This window comes from Prionailurus bengalensis, chromosome B1 (assembly GCF_016509475.1).
Source record: "Prionailurus bengalensis isolate Pbe53 chromosome B1, Fcat_Pben_1.1_paternal_pri, whole genome shotgun sequence".
NCBI classification, from domain to species: Eukaryota; Metazoa; Chordata; class Mammalia; order Carnivora; family Felidae; genus Prionailurus; species Prionailurus bengalensis.
The window spans coordinates 93381507-93405240 of NC_057344.1; positions in this window are offsets into that span (position 1 = coordinate 93381507).

Genomic DNA, 23734 nt, shown 5'->3' on the forward strand with positions numbered 1-23734 from the left:
TCCACTGCAGGTTATCAAACAGGTGAGTAATAGAGAAAACTGAGATCAAAAGCAAAGGATCAGCTTTATAAAACTGAATCAGAATAATAGCATGCCCTGAGGCAAGAGGGGTGATCTACTACAGAATGGTGACTTACTCACCATTAAGAGCCAGAAGGAGCATCAGAACAATCATTGACCCTTGTAGGCTCTCTCTCTTTCCCACATTCTTTGTGAAAAAGTGCAAACTACCCTACTAGGCCAGAAGTAAAAGGAGTATATATTTATATATAAATAAATATAAAAATATATATAAATATAAATATAAAAATATACATAAAGTAAAAGAAGTATATATTTATACATATAAACTGCCTTAAGTTAAACAAAAATACTCCAGTGATGATTTGTATTGTCTATTTCACTGTTAGATTCCTGGACTAAATTGGCCAATGATTAAACCTAGTACAGTATTTCAAACCTCTAGGAGGTTAATTAACTCCACGTTGGTATAGCATTCTTATCTCCTGTGAAAGCAACAAAGTAATGAACCCTTTATTTTTCTTTCAAGTTTTTATTTAGTTTCCAGTGAGTTAAATAGTGTTATATTAGTTTCAGGTGTAGAATTTAGTGATTCATCACATACATACAACACCCAGTGTGCATCACAAGTGCCCTCCTTAATACCCATCACCCATTTCACCCATCCCCTTAGCCACCTCCCCTCCAGCAACCCTCAGTTTGTTCTCTGTAGTTAAGAGTCTGTTTTGGGGCACTTGGGTGGTTCGGTTGAGCGTCTGACTTCCGCCCAAGCCATGATCTTGGGGTTTGTGAGTTCGAGTCCTATGTCAAGCTCTGTGCTGACAGCTCGGAACCTGGAGCCTGGTTCGGATTCTATGTCTCCCTCTCTCTCTGCCCCTCCACTGCTCGTACTCTGTCTCTATCAATAAATAAATAAACATTAAAAATAATAATAAAAAAAAGAGTCTGCTTCTCAGTTTGCCTCTCCATTTCCCCCCCATATATTCATCTGTTTTGTTTCTTAAATTCCACATGTGAGTGGAATCATGTGGTGTTTGTCTTTCTCTGACTGACTTATTTCGCTTAGCATAATACTCTCTAGCTCCACCCATGTCATTGCAAATGGTAAGATTTCATTCTTTTTGATGGTTTAGTAATATTCCATTGTGCGTGTGTATAAATATACATCTTATATATTATATATAATATATATAATTTATATATTATTTATAATTTATGTATTAATATACACCACATATATGTGTATATATGTATATATTTATATGTAATATAAATACATATTAATATATAATATAAATATATATTTATATTTCTCATATATACACACACACACACATAAACTTCTTTATCCATTCATCAGCTGATGGACATTAGGGCTCTTTCTATAAAATTTGGCTAGTTTGATAATGTTGTTATAAACATCAGGGTACATGTATCTCTTCCAATCATTATATTTGCATCACTTAGGTAAATACCTAATGCTGTAATTGCTGGATCTTAGGGAAGTTCTATTTTTAACTTTTTGAGGAAACTCCGACTGCTTTTCAGAGTAGCTATGCAAGTTTTCATTCCCACCAACAGTGTGGTAGGGTTCTCCTTTCTCGGCATCCTCACCAATGTCTGTTTCCTGTGTCATTAATTTTACCCATTCTGACAGGTGTCTCATGTAGTTTTGATTCATATTTCTCTGCTGATGAGTGATGTTGAGCATCTTCCATGTGTCTATTAGCCATCTGGTTGTCTTCTTTGGAAAAGTGTCTGTTTGTGCCTTCTGCCCATTGCTTAACTGGATTATTTGTTTCTTGGGTGTTGAGTTTAATAAGTTTTTTTTATAGATTTTGGATACTATCCCTTTATCAGATATGTCATTTGCAAATATCTTCTCCCATTCCATAGGCTGCCTTTTAGTTTTGTTGATTGTTTCCTTCACGGTGCAGAAGCTTTGTATTTTGAAGATGTCCCAATAGTTTATTTTTGCTTTTCTGTTTCTCTTGTCTCCAGAGACATGTGTAGTAAGAAGTTGGTATGGTCAATGTCAAAGAGGTTGTTGCCTATGTTCTCCTCTAGGATTTTGATGGTTTCCTGTCGCATGTTTAATTCTCTCATGCATTTTGAATTTATTTTTGTGTATGGGTATAAGAAAGTGGTCCAGTTTCATTCCTTTCCATGTCTCTGTCCAGTTTTCCCAACATGGTTTGTTGAAAAGACTTTTTCCCATTGGATACTCTGTCCCGCTTTGTTAAAGATTAGTTGACCATATATCTGTGGGTCCATTTCTGGGTTTTCTATTCTGTTCCATAGTAATGAATCCTTTGTATTCCACAGAATTGCACATGAATATTGCTACTTTCTGCCAAGTTGATGTTTGTGGAATATCAATAACTACATACCAGTGCTTCTCTAATCTAACTGTTCACTGGAATCACAATAAAGATTTAAAAAGAAACACAAATGTCCAAACACCTCTACAGGGCTCCTGGTTCAGAATCTCCAGTTAGAGTTTTGTCTGCACTTGATCCCCAAGCGTAGCCGGAGTTGATAATGACTGTCTTAAACAGCTAAGACTGTTAGCATGTATGGATAAATAATCTTAGAACAAAGATGATAATTGGTAAAAGTGTTTCTTGTTACTAAGAGAAGTAACAGATTAAATAAAAGCAAAAATAAGATGTGTAATCTCTACAGCAGAAAAAAAGTTTTAGTTAATTGGATATGAGAAGGCTTGGCACCTGTGTGAAAAATGAGCTTAGCTAAACTAAAAGTAGATGAAGAAAAAGGAATGAGTCAACGAAGTTAGCATAATTATATGGTGTACCTAAATTGAAATTAAAATCCCAAATGTTGCTTTGATTAAGTCAGACTTGAGTGCAGATTCAACATCATACTCTCATGCAAGACATGTGATTTTGATGTGTATACTTGGATTCAAAATATGAAGGACAAAGCATATATTTTAGTTGATCTTTGCTGTTCTTTCTCCCCTGAATTTCCCTCATCAGCTATTGTGGCCCCTAGCAACCCTGAATAGGTTATCATAATAGTTTCTCTCTCAAATATAAAATGAAAATAAATTACAAATATAATGTAAATACATAAATCTTGTTTTTTACCTACTTTCCTTTAATACTCTGAGTTTTTATTTAGCTTAAATGTTGGGATTTTTCAACCTCTTGGAGCAAAATCCCTTTATTCAATTAAAAAGACATTCCCACCACTATCTTCCTTTCCTTTACATTTCTTTGGCCTGAAGTCCAATGCAATTTTGAGAGTATGTAACAAGTTTTTTTTTTAATTTTTTTTCAACGTTTTTTTATTTATTTTTGGGACAGAGAGAGACAGAGCATGAACGGGGGAGGGGCAGAGAGAGAGGGAGACACAGCATCGGAAACAGGCTCCAGGCTCCGAGCCATCAGCCCAGAGCCTGACGCGGGGCTCGAACTCACGGACCTCGAGATCGTGACCTGGCTGAAGTCAGACGCTTAACCGACTGCGCCACCCAGGCGCCCCAAGAGTATGTAACAAGTTTTTATGCTAGCATCAAGACTTTTAAATCATATTCGTAGTATTTCTGACTTGAAACTCAGGTCTTAATCTTTATTACATTTATAGGATTCAGTCAGTGTTTTACTTCTCTTGTGTTTCTGATAATACATGTACTTTCCATAGCTGATGAAGCAAAGTTACATGTAATTACAAATCTAACAAATCTAAGGTAATGAAATACAAATTTCAGTTATGAAGGTATATACAATGAGGATAACACAATACGTTCATTAATCTTGTTTCCGCAATGCTTTGCTTGGATCATATAAAAGTGTTCAGTGTTTAACATGTAGGTATATAACAGTACATAAGAGATACAAGACACAGATGTCATTACTAAAAAAAATAAATAAATAAATAAATAAACCATACACACAAACAAAAAAAAAAACCTCTTTCATTTTTTCCCTTTCAGTACAAAGGATCGGTGAGGTTCTGCCACTTTTTCACACCACGAAATCAGAGAAGAGTGGAGATAACTTTGTGTGGTCTCATGTCACTAGGTATCAGTTACTTGTCAACGGATGAATCTAGGACATATCCTTCCTTCGTCAAAAATTATTTCGGAGATATTGAAGAAGATAAAATACACTATATAGCTTTTTTATTTTAAAATTGCTTTAAACATTTGTATCAGTATGAATATCATTCCAAAAAAAAAAAAAAGAGAGAGAGAGAGAGAGAAGCAGTGCTATGTTAGTTGATCTTGTAAAAAATGAGAATAAATAGGACCCCAATCTTCTATACCTACTAGAAAATTAAGCTGTTAGTTTAAGTCTCCTTGGATTTCCCTACACCACTGGTTAGTATAAAGGTCTCGGAAGAACAATGGAGAAAGCCCCTGTGGTCGTCCATTCATAATGCCTACTGCAGTTCCACTGCTTCTATGGTAAGAATAATCAGACGGCCAGGTATCCTTTTGAACATAGTAGTCTTAATGTAAAGCCCATGTACCTAAGATGTACCATGAAATTATTTCTTACCTCTCCTGAATGATTCAGGAAGGCAAGGTATATGCCCCACACAGAATCAACTATCTTCCTTCCTCACTCGAGGGAAATTTTCGCTTTTTTCTCTCCCTAAAATATCTGTATTGAAAAGTCAGCTTCCACCTTCCTAACCCATGCCCCCCAAACACCCCCTTCTTCACAACTCTTAGGACAATCTTTTAAGATGTTGAAGATTTCTGAAACAGGGGCACCTGGGTGGCTCAATCGGTGAAGCATCTGACTTTGGCTCAGGTCATGATCTTGCAGTCTGTGGGTTCAAGCCCCTCATCAGGCTCTGTGCTGACAGCTCAGAGCCTGGAGCCTGCTTCAGACTTTGTGTCTCTGTCTCTCTCTGCCCCTTCCCTGCTCACTCACACACTCTTCCTCTCAAAAATTAATAAACATTAAAAAATGTTTTTAAAAAGGGTTTCTGAAACAAAAGACAGGAAGGTACAGGCTTAGAATACAAAAAGGACCCAATAAATAAAAGCTCTTTGAAATTGTTGTTACTGTTACTGTCATTGTTATATCAAATGTCCAGCATGTTTTCTAATATGTAAAATGTATAAGGAAGCTAATTTCTTGCTCATATTAATGTGGTATTAGGTTCAGTTTCCATGTGATCTAACTTTTCTGTGAAAGCAGTATCTTTTTATTTTATGATTTTTTTTTAAACTCAGGATTATGAGCAAACCATTTATTCAGTCTCAAAGAGGGAAAAAATAATGCAAGCAAAATTAGCCTAGCTTAGAAAAGCGTGAGCAAAAATGATTTAAAGGGTTGTCAGCAAAATCTAGTTCCCTTATGTTTAGTCTTAATTTTCTATACGCTTAAATATTGGCTTACTTAATAAAATTATTGTGAGTGGCCAAAAGAAAATGCTTGTGTGGGCTCTATGAAATGTAAAAGATGATTTAGCATATATTTATAAATAGCTTTTGACTTCTCAGAAAGTTGTCCAACTGTATGCTCACCATACTGTATGACTGAACTTCTAAAATGATCCTATTTGTGTGATGAACCAAGTGAATGCTTGCAGACATATGAAGAAAAGATCGGAATACTGGAACACGGTAACTCAGACCTGATGGCCCGGCTGATCTTGTTTTAAAACTATGTCAACTGTGGAGGCAAAACTATGGGCTGCCTGCTTTGTGGTCTTAAAAGCAATATCTATCACTCATATTTTATTTTTGGTTGAATTGTTCATTATGGGAATTGATGAATATAAGATCATAGTTAGTGTTTATAATTCTTTGAGTCCTTTTTGCCTGTTGATATGAGTAATATAAGATGACTAGTAATGACTAGGACAAGGTTAGCTAAAGACAGGGTTTAAACATTAATAGATTAAATACTTTTCTAAACTGCTTATAAATTTATATGGATGCACACACACATATACACACGCCCTCAAACGAAACAGTGAATATATACATTACATATTCGTTGATAAGTATGTTCCAAAGGTATTCATTTCTGTCTCGTATAACTTTAGCAATCCCATTTCATTTAACTGTGTTATTGATCTTACTTTTTTTTATCATAATTTTCATTTGCTTATCACTTGGAATTTTCAAGCATACTTAAATATTTTATTAAGCATGCATTTGAAGTAGGTGCAACCTGTTTCAAACACTGACTTCATGTATCACGGGATGGGAATTTTAACACAAATATCCATTTAAAATGATCTTCTTCAGGCACAGAGAAACTGTTCAAATGTTTATAAGCATCCACAGAGCTCACCCCATGCACAGTGAGGTTGTCATTTAGAAGTTCAGTTATGGAGCAGAAGCCACAACAGCATGTTCCATAGGTCCAGTCTTCTGCAGAATCAGCACAGCCTGGTATCCATCAGCAAAAGCTCTGCACCTAACTGTTACAGGAGCCCTTCTGTTATTGCACATTTAAAGAGAATATCAAATAAAGTCCATATGCATACTTAAATATTTAGGATGCCATTTTTCTGGTAAAATTCCCCTTATGATGTTACAAATACTTAGATTTTGTAAAGAACTAAATGGTATTCTAAAAGCAAGCACTGCTTTATCTTTGAAACAATCAAATAATTGTGAAACTTTGATGTGGGATTACTGGGATAAAATATTATGCATACCTAAGGCCAGTGTAGTTGATTTTCAGATGCCATCCTATTTATACCATTTCAACAAAAGACAACAAGCTCTTTATTCACAGTGAGAAGTAAGCATAGGATAGTGGCAGCATAATATATCAAAGGAAAGAAAATACAAGGCAAATATAGTTTTATCACAGTGTATATATAAATGTAAAATTTATTCTTTAATGTGTGTAAATTATACTATCTTGGAATCCCACATTTCAGGAATATAATATGATTGACGGTAACCACTTAAATTATTTGGCTAAACATTAGGACAGAATAGGTAAATTTCAAAGGGAGACATGTGAGCTAGCAAACTCAAAAAGTTACGGTGCAAAATAATTATATGCAGATAACGATTCTAACGTATTTACCATATTTTGGATTGAATCTCTATATATTTTAACATAGAGTTTCTTCAACAATGTCATGTTTTATAGAACTGGATCACACCAAACAGTTTATATTTCTTATTCCATGAAATACTGTACCAAAAAACAGGTCACTTAAATTCCACAAAATATTCTATTTGATTTACTTCTCTGACATGAGCAGCTGGTTGATGTCACGTATTTAAAAGATCTTTTATATCCGTTAGTCTTCTCAGTGTATTAATGGATTGATCAATAGGTTTAATAAGCTCTAAGAACATAAGATGAAGCAAATGTAAAAACTAACTGTTAATATGAGTATTCTAATATATTTTGCTAACACAGGCATCCCCACTGTAAGTGGGAATACAAATTGTTCACCTTTTTAGGGAAAATACACTTAGTCTCTACCCAATAATTTTGCTGCTAGATATAAAGTCACCAATATATTTGAAAAGGAAACAAATATATATGTAAGAGAGTGTTCATCGTATTATTTGTACTGGAGTGGAGGTGGGACTAAATGAACAAGTGTTCATTAAAGAGAATCGGTTAATTAAATTTTGTTACATTCATATAACAGATTACTCTGGAAATGTTAAAAATAATGAGATGGAACACATTTACAGTTGGCAGGGAAACCATCTTATAAACACAACTTAAGTAGATAAAAATATTTTACTGGAAAAATAAGCAAGAAAATGTTTTCAATAATACGGAGGAGAAGTACCAGTGTGGTTAAAAACAGTATTTTCACGGGCGCCTGGGTGGCTCAGTCGGTTGAGCGTCCGACTTCAGCCCAGGTCATGATCTCACGGTCCATGGGTTCGAGCCCCACATCGGGCTCTGTGCTGACAGCTCGGAGCCCGGAGCCTGTTTCAGATTCTGTGTCTCCCTCTCTCTCTGACCCTCCCCTGTTCATGCTGTGTCTCTCTCTGTCTCAAAAATAAATAAACATTTAAAAAAATTAAAAAAAAAACCCAGCATTTTCATTTCATACCTTAATGGTTGACTACTCTTACCTTTCCATGTGTTGAATCTAAAACTATTCATTTTTAATTTCCAGAGTGGTTATCAAGGCTAGTGAGTCAACTTAACATTCTGCTTTATAGTATTATTTTTTAAATACATATTATTTTTAAAAAAACTAACAAATAAGCTGACCATCTAGAGCATAAATTTATTTTATGTAAAAGAAAAAAAGAAAAAAAAAATTGCCTCTTATGGGATTTCTATTTCGGCTGTAGAAGTTTGAAAACTTAAATCTCCTATTTCTTCATCTATTAATATTCAAACTCCTGACAGAATAGGAAAATTTATTTGCTTAACATTTCAGTACTATTGTCTAGGGAAAAATGATTATGAATATTGAAAAATCACTATCTTGTAGAACTCCAATGACTTTACAGATTAATACAATAAAAATAACAATTTTCACACAGTGTTGATGATCATTTCAATTCATGAATTTCGTCATTTGCATAAGCCTTACAAAATTCTGAATTCAGACTTTTGTTTTACTAATTACGTACTTTTTAACATTTAAAAAAGAAATTGAGGTTATTTTTGCAATTGGTGACACATATTAACATAATTATGTGAAACTGAACTTTTTGTACAGCTGTACTTTTACTTTCAGTAATTTCTTTTTTTTAAATTTTTTTTACATGTATTTATTTATTTTTTTTTTATTTTTTTTTTTCAACGTTTATTTATTTTTTTGGGACAGAGAGAGACAGAGCATGGATGGGGGAGGGGCAGAGAGAGAGGGAGACACAGAATCGGAAACAGGCTCCAGGCTCTGAGCCATCAGCCCAGAGCCTGACGGGGGGCTCAAACTCACGGACTGCGAGATCGTGACCTGGCTGAAGTCTCGGACGCTTAACCGACTGCGCCACCCAGGCGCCCCTACATGTATTTATTTTTGAGAAACAGAGTGAGACATAGCGTGAGCAGGGGAGGGAGGCAGAGAGAGAAGGAGACACAGAATCTGAAGCAGGCTCCAGGCTCTGAGCAAGAGGTCAGCACAGAGCCTGATGCGGGGCTCGAACCCACGAACTGTGAGATCATGACCTGAGCCGAAGTTGGATGCTCAACCGACTGAGCCACCCAGGCGCCCCTACGTTCAGTAATTTCTAAAGGTACCTGCAACATCCAATTAAGGTTTTTCTGTTCCAATTTTCAATTGGTAACAACCAATGCAGATTGTTTTTTGACTTCAATAAATATATTTCTTTTTTTTTTTAATTTTTTTTTTCCACGTTTTTATTTATTTTTGGGACAGAGAGAGACAGAGCATGAACGGGGGAGGGGCAGAGAGAGAGGGAGACACAGAATCGGAAACAGGCTCCAGGCTCCGAGCCATCAGCCCAGAGCCTGACGCGGGGCTCGAACTCACGGACCGCGAGATCGTGACCTGGCTGAAGTCGGACGCCCAACCGACTGCGCCACCCAGGCGCCCCAATAAATATATTTCTTAATGAAATAAATATTAAAGAAATTACATATATACTCGATTAAACAAAACCTTACCCAAACTGCCAACATCTAGTTCTCAATTATTTTGGGCAACAAATATCCGTTATACAGAACACTGGAAGGTCCAGAATTTTGCCATAATTATAACCTAAAAAGCTAGTTGGTTAACTTTCATAGATGCTGTCATAAGACACAACACAACTGGATCAGAGACAAGTAACTTCACTGTTAACAACAAAAGTTGTATCAAGAGTTTCTTATTGGTGCTGTTTCCCCATGCTCTCCAGTCCCCATGGGGCAGCGCAGGTGGGCTGAGAAAAAAGCGCACAGACTGCACCTTATGGGAGAGAAACACTGCGAGCTGAGATAATGTCCTTTTACCCTAAACCTGCTTTTTGTCTGGAGGCAAGGCGTTACATCAAGATTGCACACTGCAAGCACTTTTCCTGAGAAGTGGCCCATATAAAGAGTGGCCAAGGATTTGCATTCCTTTGTTTTGTTTTTAATGAATGCTTATAGCAAGTTTATTCATAATAACAACACGTGGGCACAACCCAGATATTCTTTAACATGTGAATAAATAACTCTGGTGCATCCAAATCATGGGATTCAGCAACAAATACAAAAGTGCTTTTAAGAGACAGAAAACGCTGTATGAATCTCTGGAGATTCATAAAAGAAATACAGTAAAAAATAAACGCTAAAATGTTATATTTTACGATTAAATGTATGATTCCATTTCTATAGTATTCTTAAGATGACAAAGTTATAGAAGTGGATAACAAGTTAATGGTTGCCAGAAGTTAAGGAGAACGTAGGGAGAAGGAAGAAGTATGGCTATAGATGGGCAACACGAGGAATCCAGGCGCTAATAGAAATGTTCTGTATCTTGACTTCATCAATGTCAATTTCCTACTTGTGATACTGTCCTACCTTTTGCAAATGTCGCCATAGGGGAAATTGAGTAAAAAGTACATGAGATTTTTCTGCATCATCTTTTACAATGTGAATCTAAAAGTATCTCAGACTAAAAGTTTGATTTAACAAGCAATGTGTGCCTTCTTTTCTTATTTTGAGTAATCCTCCAAAAATAGAGGTTAATATTTTTATTCCTTTGTGTATCTTTCACTGAAGAACTGGTGAAAGAGCAGAAAAGAAAGGGAGACAAAAGAATATAAATATTCTATTCTCAGCATAATAGCAATAACTCACAGGACCTGTGGAAGATTGTCCCTTATTACAATTGTTAACAATTTTTTATTTAAATTAAGAATGTTTTGGGGTGCCTGGGTGGCTCAGTCAGTTGAGTGTCTGACTTCAGCTCAGGTCATGGTCTCGTGGTTTGTGGGCTCGAACCCTGAGATGGGTTCTATGCTGACACTTCAGAGTCTGAAGCCTGCTTTGGATTCTGTGTCTCCCTCTCTCTCTGCCCCTCCCCCACTCATTCTCTCTCTCTCTCTTTCTCTCTCTCTCTCTCTCTCTCTCTCTCTTGCTTCTCTCTCTCTGTCAAAAATAAATAAACATTAAAAAATAAAAATGTTTTATTATATGACCCACACAATGTTCACAGTGTGTATGTCATAAAACATGACTGACATATGATGAATTTAATTTTTTTATGGGGTCTTCTGGAATCTCTGTTTTAATGTAGGACTATAAAAAAATGTATTACATTGGAGAAAATGTCAGTGATACGGAACTCAATTCCTTTCTACATTCATTAGGAACAAGCTGATATAAAGGCCACAAAAGGTAATCATAAACAGGTAAGTATTGGAAATAGACTGATTAACCTAGCAGAAAGAAACTTAAAGTAGCAACAAGTTTTTTTAAATACTAAGGACGGCTAGGGCTAAGGAAGGGAATATTATGCCTAGAGATGTTAGAAGATTCACACGTTATCAGTTACACCTAGGGTTTGAAATAAATATACAATTCTGACAGGAAACTATAAGCCTCAAATAAAATCACCCTAGATTCAACCCAGGAAACTTAATGACCCCAAGATCAGAAAAAAATTAGATCTCTAATAGTGGGTTGATCGGTTGGATGTCCACAAACATACTGAGGATGGAAAATAAGACAAAAAGTAGAATGAGATAAAACTGACGGGGTGAAAGTATGCAAACAGAGATTGCATGAGACAAATACTAGTTAAGGACTCAGTGATGTGTTTCCCTTGTCCAGACACATGTGGTTTTTATTTCAATACTCTTTTATGAAAGGAAGGAAATGCAAAACAAAAAAAACAAAACAAAAACAAACAAAAAAAAAAACATACCTTCTAATTCAAAATGTTGCTTGCCTAGCAATGGTCATTGCAACTTCCCAATCTCTTGTAAAAAAACTTATGTTAAATGTTAAAAAATATAGTGTCACAACACTGAAAAATAAGACTAACAGGAAACAAAATGTGGAAGTCTGTATGGTATTATCATTAAGCAAAACACCGCAAAGGTCCTTGATTTATATGAATTTACTGAGAGTTTACTTAGTGGAACAGATACTGATAAAGACTAGAAAGATCGTTTAAGCTTTCCCCATGTCTGCTAACTAATACAGAAACCCAACACTTATACTAACCTTCCACTGTCGAATCACCTCCCTTTAATTTTTAATTTTTATTTTTATTTAAAAAATTAATGTTTATTTTAAAGAGAGAGGGGAAGTATGAGTGATGGAGGGACAGAGAAAGAGGGCGACAGGATCCGACGCAGGCTCTGTGCTGACAGCAGATAGCTCAGTGTGGACTTCGAACTCACAGACCATGAGATCATGACCTGAGCCAAATTCTGACGCTTAACCAACTGAGCTTAACCAATTGAGACACCCTTCCTTTTATTTGTTTAAGTGCGGTGTTCATGAGACACTGCTCTGTTACTTGATTTCAACACTTCTGTTTTCAGATCAAAACATTGGGCTTTGACTGCAATTTAAGAGGATGCAAAAAACACAAATTATGTTAGGACGTGTGCCCGGTCTGGATCTAATGAAGCCCCAAACAAACAAACAAAAATGTATGAATAGTTATTTGCCAAATGGAACAGCCTGTATTGGAGAACGGGGAGCAGTTTTCCATGTCTATAGAGCTTGTGGCATTTTTTATACTAGACTATCATTTCAACTATGTTTTGATCACAAAAGTCTGGGAAGACAGAAGGGGTATATCCTTTGGGAGAAGAAGAAGCTATCTTTTCTGACCAGGATAATAATATCTCTTTCTGAGGCAAATGCCAGGCATATTTGCTAGCAGCCTTCTTATAAAACCTGGGATTTTTCTAATCTCAGGGCTCTTCGGACTTAACACAAACACATTCACCTGGATTTGCCCTGCATTGCCCTGGGGAAGGGCAATGGAGACCTATATGGACATCAAGCAAAGGCTGCCTGCTGTGCTGTGAGAAATAAATTACTTTGTCTTTGACCTGGAGTTTCCTGTGTTTTGCAAGTATTTATAAAACTGTCGCAAGCTAACTGCTGTTAACTGTTAACTTGAAAGTAGGTAAATCTCAGGCCCTTGAGAGTTTTAAGCATGAAGCTGATCTCTTCTAAACTCCTGCCCCTTTCTCCGTGTGGCCAGTCTCTAAAGCCTCTTTAGGAATCCGAACAAATGCCCAAAATGCAAACAAGAGGGAGGCATGTCATCTTATCATGACACCTGTTTCTCTACTAATTTAGAAGCAGTAACATCTTATTTTCTTATTTGAATACCTTTCAGTGCAAAAGAAAAAAAAATACAACAAATTATGCAAGGCCTACCCCCATCTCCAACACCTGGGCCCATATATATTGAACTGGGAGAGGAGAACATAAGTATTCCTGTCGATGAGAGGGATTTACATAGAAAGTATTCCTGGCTCTCTGCCCCATGTCAGCTCTGCTGCTCTGATGAATGTTTACATCCCTCTGCCCCTTCCACCCCACTTCCTAGCCAAGGGTCTGAGACGTTCCTGGGAGGGGCTAGCATTTGAGTTCCCTTCTGAGTTTCTACTCATTGTCTTAGGTTCGGGACCTTAGGATAGAACAGTAAATGTCTGGAGTAAACACTGCCCTTACTTCAGGGATCTCCTTTTGGAATCTGAGAAGAAGACAAACAGCACAATTGAGAGTGGGGCCTGACACTCCTATGACACTAGAAAAATAGGGAGAGAAGAAATGTGTCAAATCTCCAAGAGGGGATCTCAGCCCCTGTGCCTGGCAGAGTGGGAAGGGAATTGATTTCTCCAAAGGGCTCCCTGCACACAGGCTCTACCCTTCCTCCTCTGTCTGAATCTGTTTTACCAATGAAGTCAGGCTGGGCACTTCACATTGGACAAGAAATGAAGCATAGTCTAGCTTTGGAGTGAAGCTGAAAGTGATTAGAGGATTGTGGTTATGTTGTTGCCACCTTCCCAGCCCATTGAGGTTCTCCTGAGTCCAGGAGAAATAGGAGCTCCTAGGTCCCTATAAGGTTTTGGACTCACCTTCAGCTGCCATGGAATTTCCTAGAAAAATTTCTCAAGAAGAAAAATAATTATTTTTAGGGGTACCGAGGTGGCTCAGTCGGCTAAGCATCCAAGTCTTGATTTCGGCTCAGGTCATGATCTCAGTGTTCATGGGCTCAAGCCCTGAGTCGGGCTCAATGCTGACAGCATGGAACCTGCTTGGGACTCTGTCTCTCTCTCTGCACCCCCCCCCCCACTTGTGTAGGTTTGCTCTCTCTCTCTCTCTCTCTCTCTCTCTCCAAATAAGCAAATTAAAAAAAGAAATAATCATTTTTAAGAATGTTAAATGGTAAACGCCTATTAGAGTTCAAGATACACAAAACCACACAAGCCAGTTTATTTTGAAAACAAGTTTTTGATTCACTTTAAAGTAAAACTTTTCTGGACACTCGCATAGAATCTTCTCAGTCTAGGTCATAAAGGTAGTGTAACTCTATCAGTTAAGCTAATCTATACAGCACATATCAATGAAAACTAAAGGATTATCTCATAGACATAGATGCAAAACTACCAAATGAAAGCTGGCAATCCCTTTCTTACCAGTCCAGCAGAACTTAAAAGTTCATCATGACCAAATAAGTTTTAACTAGATATAATTTATATTAGTAGAGGTATTGCAATTATGTCTCATATAAATACATAAAAGGGAAATGAAAACAAAAAACTCATGATTAACTCAATCAATAAAGCACTGGAAAAATCCACATCCCTTCCTTGAAATAAATATAAATATCAAGGAAAAAGTACCTCTAACCAAATTATAACAAGATGGTTTCCATTTTATTGGGGAAAAAAAAGGGTTCATTCCCTTCAGCACATAAATATTCTGTAATATCTTTCATTTTAAAATAAACAAAGGCCATCCTTACTCCTATTTCCCCAGACAACCATAATTCACTCTCTCTTCTCCTTTATAGCAAAGATCCTCCAAATATTTCACCCCATTCTCTTTTGACCTTTCCTTGATTAGCCTTTGGTACTATGCATTCCATGGATACTGCTCCTTACAAAGTCACGAATGCCTAGATTCCATGGTCTTCATTATTCTTCCTTAGTCTCTGTAACATTTATTTGTCTTTTTCATCATATTTGACTTCAGATACCATATTTCCAATTTTTCTCTTACTTCAGTGACTACTCCTTATGGTTACTATTCTTTGATCATAATTCCTTCTAATTATGTCCCCTGAATCCAGGAGTGCTCCAGGATCTAGTTTTTTAATCTTCTTTTGTGTATATTCAGGCTTTGGCTCTCATGATTTGATTTTGAGTCTGTAACAACTATCTGCTAATAATTCTCAATTTTATATATCCAGACCCAGGCTCTCTCTCAGACTAGATTCATATATCCATCTGCCCACCAGATACTTTCTTTTAAGGTCTAATGTATCATCGCATTCTCTGTGTGATGAAAACCATGGTCTTGGTCTCCTGCCCACAACATCCACCTGCTCTTATATCCCATTATCTCAGTCTGTGGCATTCAGTTGCTAAAGAAAGTCATCTGAAGTTGATGGTGACTACTTTCCCACACACCCTAAATCCAATCTAGCATCAAATCCTGATTTATTTACCTTCTACATATGCCCTGAATTGAAGTGTTCTCACCACCTCAACCATTATCTATTACCTTTCTCTAAACCACCTTCAGAGGTACAATTTCTTAACCACTATTGCCTTTTCAACACTGAATTCTACACACTGTAGTCAGAAAGAGCCTTTAAAACTGATGGCCAGAAAATATAAATCCCTTATCTTTGTGTAAGGAGGCCCTTCATGATCTATCCTGGCTCTGTGACCTAACTCATCTCCTACTTCTCTCTGGCTTGTCATGTTCCCAAGCTACCACCTTACTAGTGCTCAAATACACCAGGCACTTTGTATTTGCTGTGACCCTCAATGTTCCCTCAACCTGCACTTCTGCTGAAATATATGACTTTTCTCCAGATTATACCTCAATTCCTGTTACAGCTCTATGATTACCTCCCCACATGATCTTATATCACATACAGTTTTGATCGGTAACTTATTCATTCATTTATTCATTCATTCACTTTATATATGTCCACATTGCTGAAATGTAAACAGTGTGGAGGAGATAAGAAATGTGTCACTTTTCTTCACTATTCTATTTGTATTATTCGGACAGTGACTAACATATTAATCATTCTCAAAAATGTCAAGAAAATAAATGGAATAGGGAATTTAGACAATGGTCACATCATACAGGACCCTGACCTGGAGCTTGGATTTTATTTTGAATGTAGTGAAAATTTTGAGGTTTCAGACATAGTTAATTTTTACTTTTCAAAGATCATTCTCATATCCTTTGAGAGTTGACTATCTGGAAGAAAAACACTAGAAATAAGGAACCTAGTTAGAAAGTTCATTTAGTGACTTGTAATATTTATTACTTGGAAAAATAAGTGTTTATAATATTCTTATATTATACCACAATGACTTCTAAATGGATTCAAGAATTAAATATTAAAAATAAAACCATAAAATATGAGAAAAATATGTAAATATTTTTATAAAGTCACAATAAGAAGTGGCTCTAAGTAAGACATCGAAGATTGGAAAAGTTAAAGAGTTTTGTTATATATAATTACAAACATTTTAGATTTTCCATATGATTAAGTTATCATAAGGTAAGGAAAAAGGTAAATAACAATCTATGTGAAAACAACTGAAATGTGTCTTAAATAAAAGTAGTTAATTTTATAAATATTTTAAAACCTTATTAATTATGCTAATTATTCATATACCCAAAGAAAATGATTGGGGCAAAAAGCAAAGGAAATTCAAAAAAGGTTTTAAATTTTTAATGAATATGTAAAAATAATGCTAAACTTACTACTAATACAGATACATATGAAGATAGTGAATTGATGCTATGCCTAACTTAATCAACTTTAATAAAATTTAATCAAATTATATCATTTGTTGACAAGGGAAAAGTGAAACTGAAAGTTCATTATTTACAATATGAATATAAAATGGTGCAAACTTTCTGAAAACCATTAATAATAAAATAATTAATAATTGAAATTAATCATACATTTTAAAATTACAGACAATTTTGCACATCCAGACAAACATTTTTATCTATAGGAAGCTTTGCTAAGAAAAAAAAATTACAGAAACTTGAAAAATATATGTGTAAGAAAACATTTATCATTACAATCTAATGGGAAAAAATGAAAAAATTAATGTATGGTTAAATTAATTAAAATTAAAGTATGTATTTATAAATACAGTATGGTAAATTATAGAAGGGTATTGTATTCCAACAATAATGCATAAAAATGAATATACACATATATGAGGATTATATTCTACTCCAATCTTTATTCATTTACAAATAATATACTTTGGGTGTCTTAGAGTAAGTTGATGATCTACACTATTTTATTTTAATTCAAGTATAATTAACTTATAGTGTCATATTAGTTTCAGGCATACAATCTACTATATTTTGATACCCTACTGTTCAATTTATTTTAGTCTTCCATAGGTAAAAAGCCTCCTTTTATCTAATAGGCTTTATGTTTTCGAACAGTTTCATGTTTGCAGCAAAATTGAGAGGAAGGTCGGAGATCTGCCATATGCCTGGTGCACCCACACGTGCACAGCCTTGCCGTTATTAATATTCCCCATCAGATTGGTTCATTTGTCCCTCCACAGGTTTTCGTGTGGAAATAAGTTTTCAACCCTTTTGGGAAAGTACCAAGAAGCACCAGTGTAGTGGTATCTCATTATTGTTATAATTTGCTTTTCCCTAATGACAGATGATGTGGAGCATCTTTTCATATGCTTATTTGCCATCTGTATGTCTTCTTTGGTGAGGTATCTGTTAAGATTTGTGGCCCATGTTTAAATCAGATTGTTTGATTTCTCATTGCTGCTGACTTTAACAGTTCTTTTTATGTTTTGAATAGTAGCTTTCTTTTGGATATTTCTTCTGCAAATTTTCTTGAAGTCTGTGGTTGTTTTTATACTAATGCATAAGCGATTACTAGTTCAGGTTGAAAGTAAGGTGTCATGATTAGTACATTAAAGGCAGTGAACACAACATGATAGTTACAATATGCTATAAGAGAAGTAAAAAATATTTACATTTAATTTTGAATAATAAGCTGAGCTTCCTTTTGAGCAGTGAAAGGTATTCTATAGTTGGATGGGGCTTGAGATAAGGTAGAGAGAAATATTCTTAAAGGTTTTATATATATATATATACATATATATATATATGCATGTGTATATGTATATATGTGTATATGCACATTTATGTCTGAATAATCTTAGTAATAATAAAATGGTATAACATTCTGATTTATTTTCTAAATATATTTATGAATTAATATATTAAGAAACAACGGACAGAAACCTGTAAGGAAAGGTGAAATCTTGTGGCAAACTGCATTAAATTTAAGAATCCATTCTGTTTTATTTTTGAAACTTTGATTAGCATATTGAAGAACGTATCAGTATCAGTTATCTATCTTGCAAGTGTCATAGTGGTTAAGAAATTTCGTTAACTCTCTTGTTTAAGATAATTATCTTAATGCTCTCATGAAGAACAGGATGTCATTTCTCGTGATATTTTGGTGACAGCAGTATTCTATAGGCAGCAGCTAAAATTTTGATAAAAGCTGTTGAGGAGTTTAAGAACTATTATTTTAATCTCTCTGATTTTAATAAGAATTCATTTGGACTCACAGCATGGAATGATAGATAATGCGTATTAATCTTTCTTTGGAAATAACATAGCAAATAGAACAAAATGTATACTCCATTAAAGTAAATTTTACTTCCTATCCAAATGTGACCTCATTCCCTCCCCACCTGACTCACCCTTCTTAATCATCCTGAAGAGCTATTTAATCAAAAGTTCTGTTTATTCTATGTCCTCAGTATCTCCTAAATCAGTATTGTATGGTTTTATTCCCAATATCACCATGTTGCTAGTGGTGATCATCTTTTCTCAAAAAAGAAAAAAAAAAGAAAAAAAAAAGAAGGAAATAACAAAATAATCTCTATTGTAGCCTACTTCAGAAACCTTGTGAGGTGACTTTGTTTTTTTCCCCTCGGGAAAACATAACATAGACTTCTCAATGCAGTAAAAAATACTTTTAAGTAGAAATTAGTAGAATTTTATGAAAAACAATGATTTGTGTGCTCCAAAAAATGGTATTGGAAGTTAAATTTAACATGGAAGCATCTTGGAATAAGTTATAGTACTCTATTTTGGTAAATTTCCACATAAGGTACCTATATTTCTATAGAGAGTGTTTTGGAGAATTGTTTAATAGCAAGTATGACAGATGATTTACTCGATTATTTTATAAATAAACGACAAGTGATTCTAAGAGGGCATTATCTCCAACAAATATCCACACCTAAGAACTTTCTTTAAGGTTGACAAAATCTGTTTATGTGGAAACACATTACTAAATAAATATATGCAATTATTTAAGTACACAAAAAACCTAAGCATTCTTCCATGCATTTTAAATTTGATAAAATACAGAAGAATAATTTCCATTTCAATGACTACATATCTAACAGAAATTTGATGGGAAAAAGGGAGAAATAATACTTGAAAAATATTCCTTCACAATTTGGCTAAATAAGGATATTACTCAAATGAAAAAGATGATGAAATAATACTGGTTCCCTAAAAGTAACCAAAGCTCCAGAAACCTGTCAAGCTGGGGAAAAAAAAAAAAAAGTTCTATTGTTTTTATTTATTTTTGAGAGAGAGAGAGAGAGAGAGATAGAGAGAGAGAGAGATTGATTGTGAGTGGGGGATGGGCAGAGAGAGAGGGAGACAAAGAACTCGAAGCATGCTCCAGGCTGGGCGCTGTCAGCACAGAGCCCGAAGTTGTGCTATTTTTTAATCAAACAAATTTATATTATTCAAAAACATTAGCATTATTTAAATTCACTGAACTTTAATGTATGGAAAATAAAAGGCATACTTGTTCATTTACACCTTAAGAATTTTCAATGCAGTAGGGAATTAATTTTAAGTAACTTTTTCTGAATATAGGATAGATATACTAGATTGAACATTAATTTGTTCTTCTTACCTAAAACAGTTTTAGGTAAATTGGAAAGATGTATTTAAAATGTACACTATTGTTTTTCTTGTTTTTTTCCTTTTATTTTTAAACCAAGAGTTGCACTGCAGCAATTTCCCCCATATAATGTTCCAAATCTCAGGTTGTGGAGTTCACGCTTCTCATTTAAAGGTGTGAATATTACTGCTATAAATGGCTTAGCCATCTGTAGATCATAACACAGCTGTCTGAATTCTACCTATGGTGGTAAGTAGCTGTCTTTCTGAATCAGTTCTTATAACTGACTGTGGTGACCTTGACTTTGTATTGATTTGGCCACCATTAAATGAAGAAGACTTCTATTATTTGCTGTCTCATCCATTACTATGAGTTTTCAAAATATTTTCTACAATATCGGCAGCAAAAAATTTCATTCTCTGAAGAAACATTTAACTGGACAGAAGGAATTTCAGACTACAATAGGTCAAGAAAAGGATTTTTACTTTGCAAATCCATTTTAAAAACACCAAGATTTTGGGACACCTGGGTGGCTCAGTCCGTTAAGCGTCTGACTTGAGCTCAGGTCATGATCTCACAGTCTGTGAGTTCAAGCCCCATGTCGGGCTTTGTGCTGACAGCTCAGAGCCTGGAGCCTGCTTCGGATTCTGTGTCTCCCTCCCTCTCTGCCCCTCCCCTGCTCATGCTCTGCTTCTCTCTGTCTCAAAAATAAATAAAAACATTTAAAAAAATTAAAAATACCAAGATTTTATCTAGGTTGACATCTTCTTATAGCATAATAATTAGTGTTTTTTTTTATAAAAGATATTTAACAAAGAAGATAAGTATATATAATTATTAAAATATTTTCCATTGATATTTAACTCCATTGCCATGTATTATAAAATAATACTGATTACTATTATTTTAATTTACTTGTTATAAAAAATAACTTTTTAAATGTACAGTTATTTGTATTTGTAAACATGCATGGATTCTAAGCACTGCAACCTAAGGCAATAAACAGAACAATTCAAACACGCCCAAATAATTCTCTCATCTGATTCCTATATTTTTCCATTTTTAGAGTGTCAATTACATAGAATTATAGAGTTTGTCACCTTTTGAGTCTGGGTTCTTTGACTTCATATAATGTCTTTAAGAACTTGTTTATGTTGTGGCTACATAAACACTGAGTATTACACTGAGTGATATAACAGTTTATTAATTCATTCATCCATTAATGCATATTTGGATCATTTCCAAGTTTTGGCAATTATCAACAATGCCATTCTACAACATTTATGTTTAGGTTTTCACATGAGCATAAATTTTCATTTCCTTAGAATAAATACCTAGAAAAACTGCAAATCCAGGTGATTCAGTATTATTAAGTTATAACAAAACAAAACAACATCTCCACACCACATTTTAGAGAATTTTTTTTTCCTTTATTGTTTTCTTTCCTTTGTCTCTTCTCTGACTCTACATGAGGCCTGGCATATTTCAGGTGCTAAATAGACTATTGTTTAATATAAATAAATTAAATCTTTAATTTTTTTAATTATCCTATTATGGTGTATCATTTCTTAATAACAAAACAACTAGATGTCCATCAACTGATGAATGGATAAAGAAGTTGTGGTTTACATATACAATGGAATGCTATTTGGCAATGAGAAAGAATGAAATATGTCTTTTTGCAGCAACGTGGTTGGAACTGAAGAGTGTTATGCTAAGTGAAATAAGTCATACGGAGAAAGACAGATACCATATGTTTTCACTTTTATGTCGATCCTGAGAAACTTAACAGAAGACGATGGAGGAGGGGGGAAAAAGTTACAGAGAGGGAAGGAGGCAAACCATAAGAGACTCTTAAAAACTGAGAATAAACTGAGGGTTGATGGGGGGTGGGAGGGAAGGGAAAGTGGGTGATGGGCATTGAGGAGGGCACCTGTTGGGGTGAGCACTGGGTGTTGTATGGAAACCAATCTGACAATAAATTTCATATTAATTTTTTTCCAAAAAAATAACAAATAACAAATAACAAAACAACAACAAAGAGACTTGTTTCTAAGAAACTCCATTTAAAATAGGACCTAAAGAATTTAAAAGAGTAACCACTGTGACCAGACCATGAAGAGAAGGCTGTTAAAATAACATTAACCCGCTAAATGCTGAGAACTTCAACACAGCTTTTAAAATTTTCAGTCTGAGTAGCTTATCTTGGACTTTATTACACCCTCTAACATTTCAGTTTGAAAAAGAAAGGGCCCTAGCCCTAAAAACTATTATTTTCCTCCTCCAATTATAACTAATTATATAGAGGACTTTGGCCTCAGTTTCTCCATCTATAAAATAGGTGATTTGAACTAAAACATTTTTATAGCTCTTTAGAACGCTAAATATGTATAAGTGTTGATGCTTTTTATTTACGTGGCAAATAGATGCCGGCCAATGAATACAATAAATATTATGATCTTAAAAGGTATATAACAGAATATTCGTGCAATGACTGCTGAATGATGAGGTATTGTTATGGAGGAACGTGAAATGATATGGTGAGAAGAAAATGATCTTTGGAATTAAAAACATGAAATTGAATTACCTCTTTGCTTCTTATTATCCACAAGATCTTAGATGAGTTTATTAAGATTTTGAAGATTTAGGTATTCTATATATAGAACGGAGATAATGTGACATCAATTGCATTAGCTACCACTATAATTAAACGGTGTTAGTTTTCTTACATTATGTTTGCCTGTTAATTAGTGTAATGTATTTTTTTTTTTTTTTGTACATGTTAACAGATCCCAACGGCTATTTTAACAGGACATAAGACCATGCTTTCCAGATATTTTGCAACCAGTGGTAGTTTCTAAGAGTGCTCCGTTTCTCTTAAGATTTATCCTTATAGTTCTTGGCCTTTTCACAGCAGGGGGATTTACTTTCACCCTCACCACCAGGGGAATACCAAGCTGTTTAAGGTAGTCCTTTCCAGCTCTGTAGGTACAGCCATGCACAGACCTTTCAGAAAAAACCTTGAAGGTCTCCAGAGAAACATTCTAGAAGCATGTCTTAGCTACGCCGTATTTTGTCACATGTTGCTTTTCCACAGTTTATTTCTGCTTACTTACTCTGAGGCAAAACACAGTGCCAGTATTCCCTGTGATCAGACTTAAGCCTCAAACGCTCAGACTTTTTTTTTTTTCTTGTCCGTCATCTGTTCTAAAATATGTCCCTATAGGCAATTTCCCAACTCAGGTATGTGGAGGACTTAAAAACATCCCCAGAGGTCTTTCTGCTTCCTAAACAAAACTCATAAGCCGTAAGGAAAAGCAGAGTCCAGCTAGACATAGGTCTTTCATGCGAATATTCAGACTAATCTCTAATAATTGCATGTATATTTAAGGTTATTGCACAAATTACGTTTAATATACCTGTGTTCACCATCTGTTATACCTCTTGGGGAATTGACACTGAACAGTTGGGAATTCTTTTTTATAAGCAATAATGTTTTATAGCTCATAAAGTACGCATGAAATAAACCCTTTTAATTTTAATTATATCTGAGAAATTTATATTATAGTACTTCTGGAAAAATTATGCGTCCCTTGTTTAGAGGTGACAAATTATGGAGGTAAGGAATATACACAGGTGT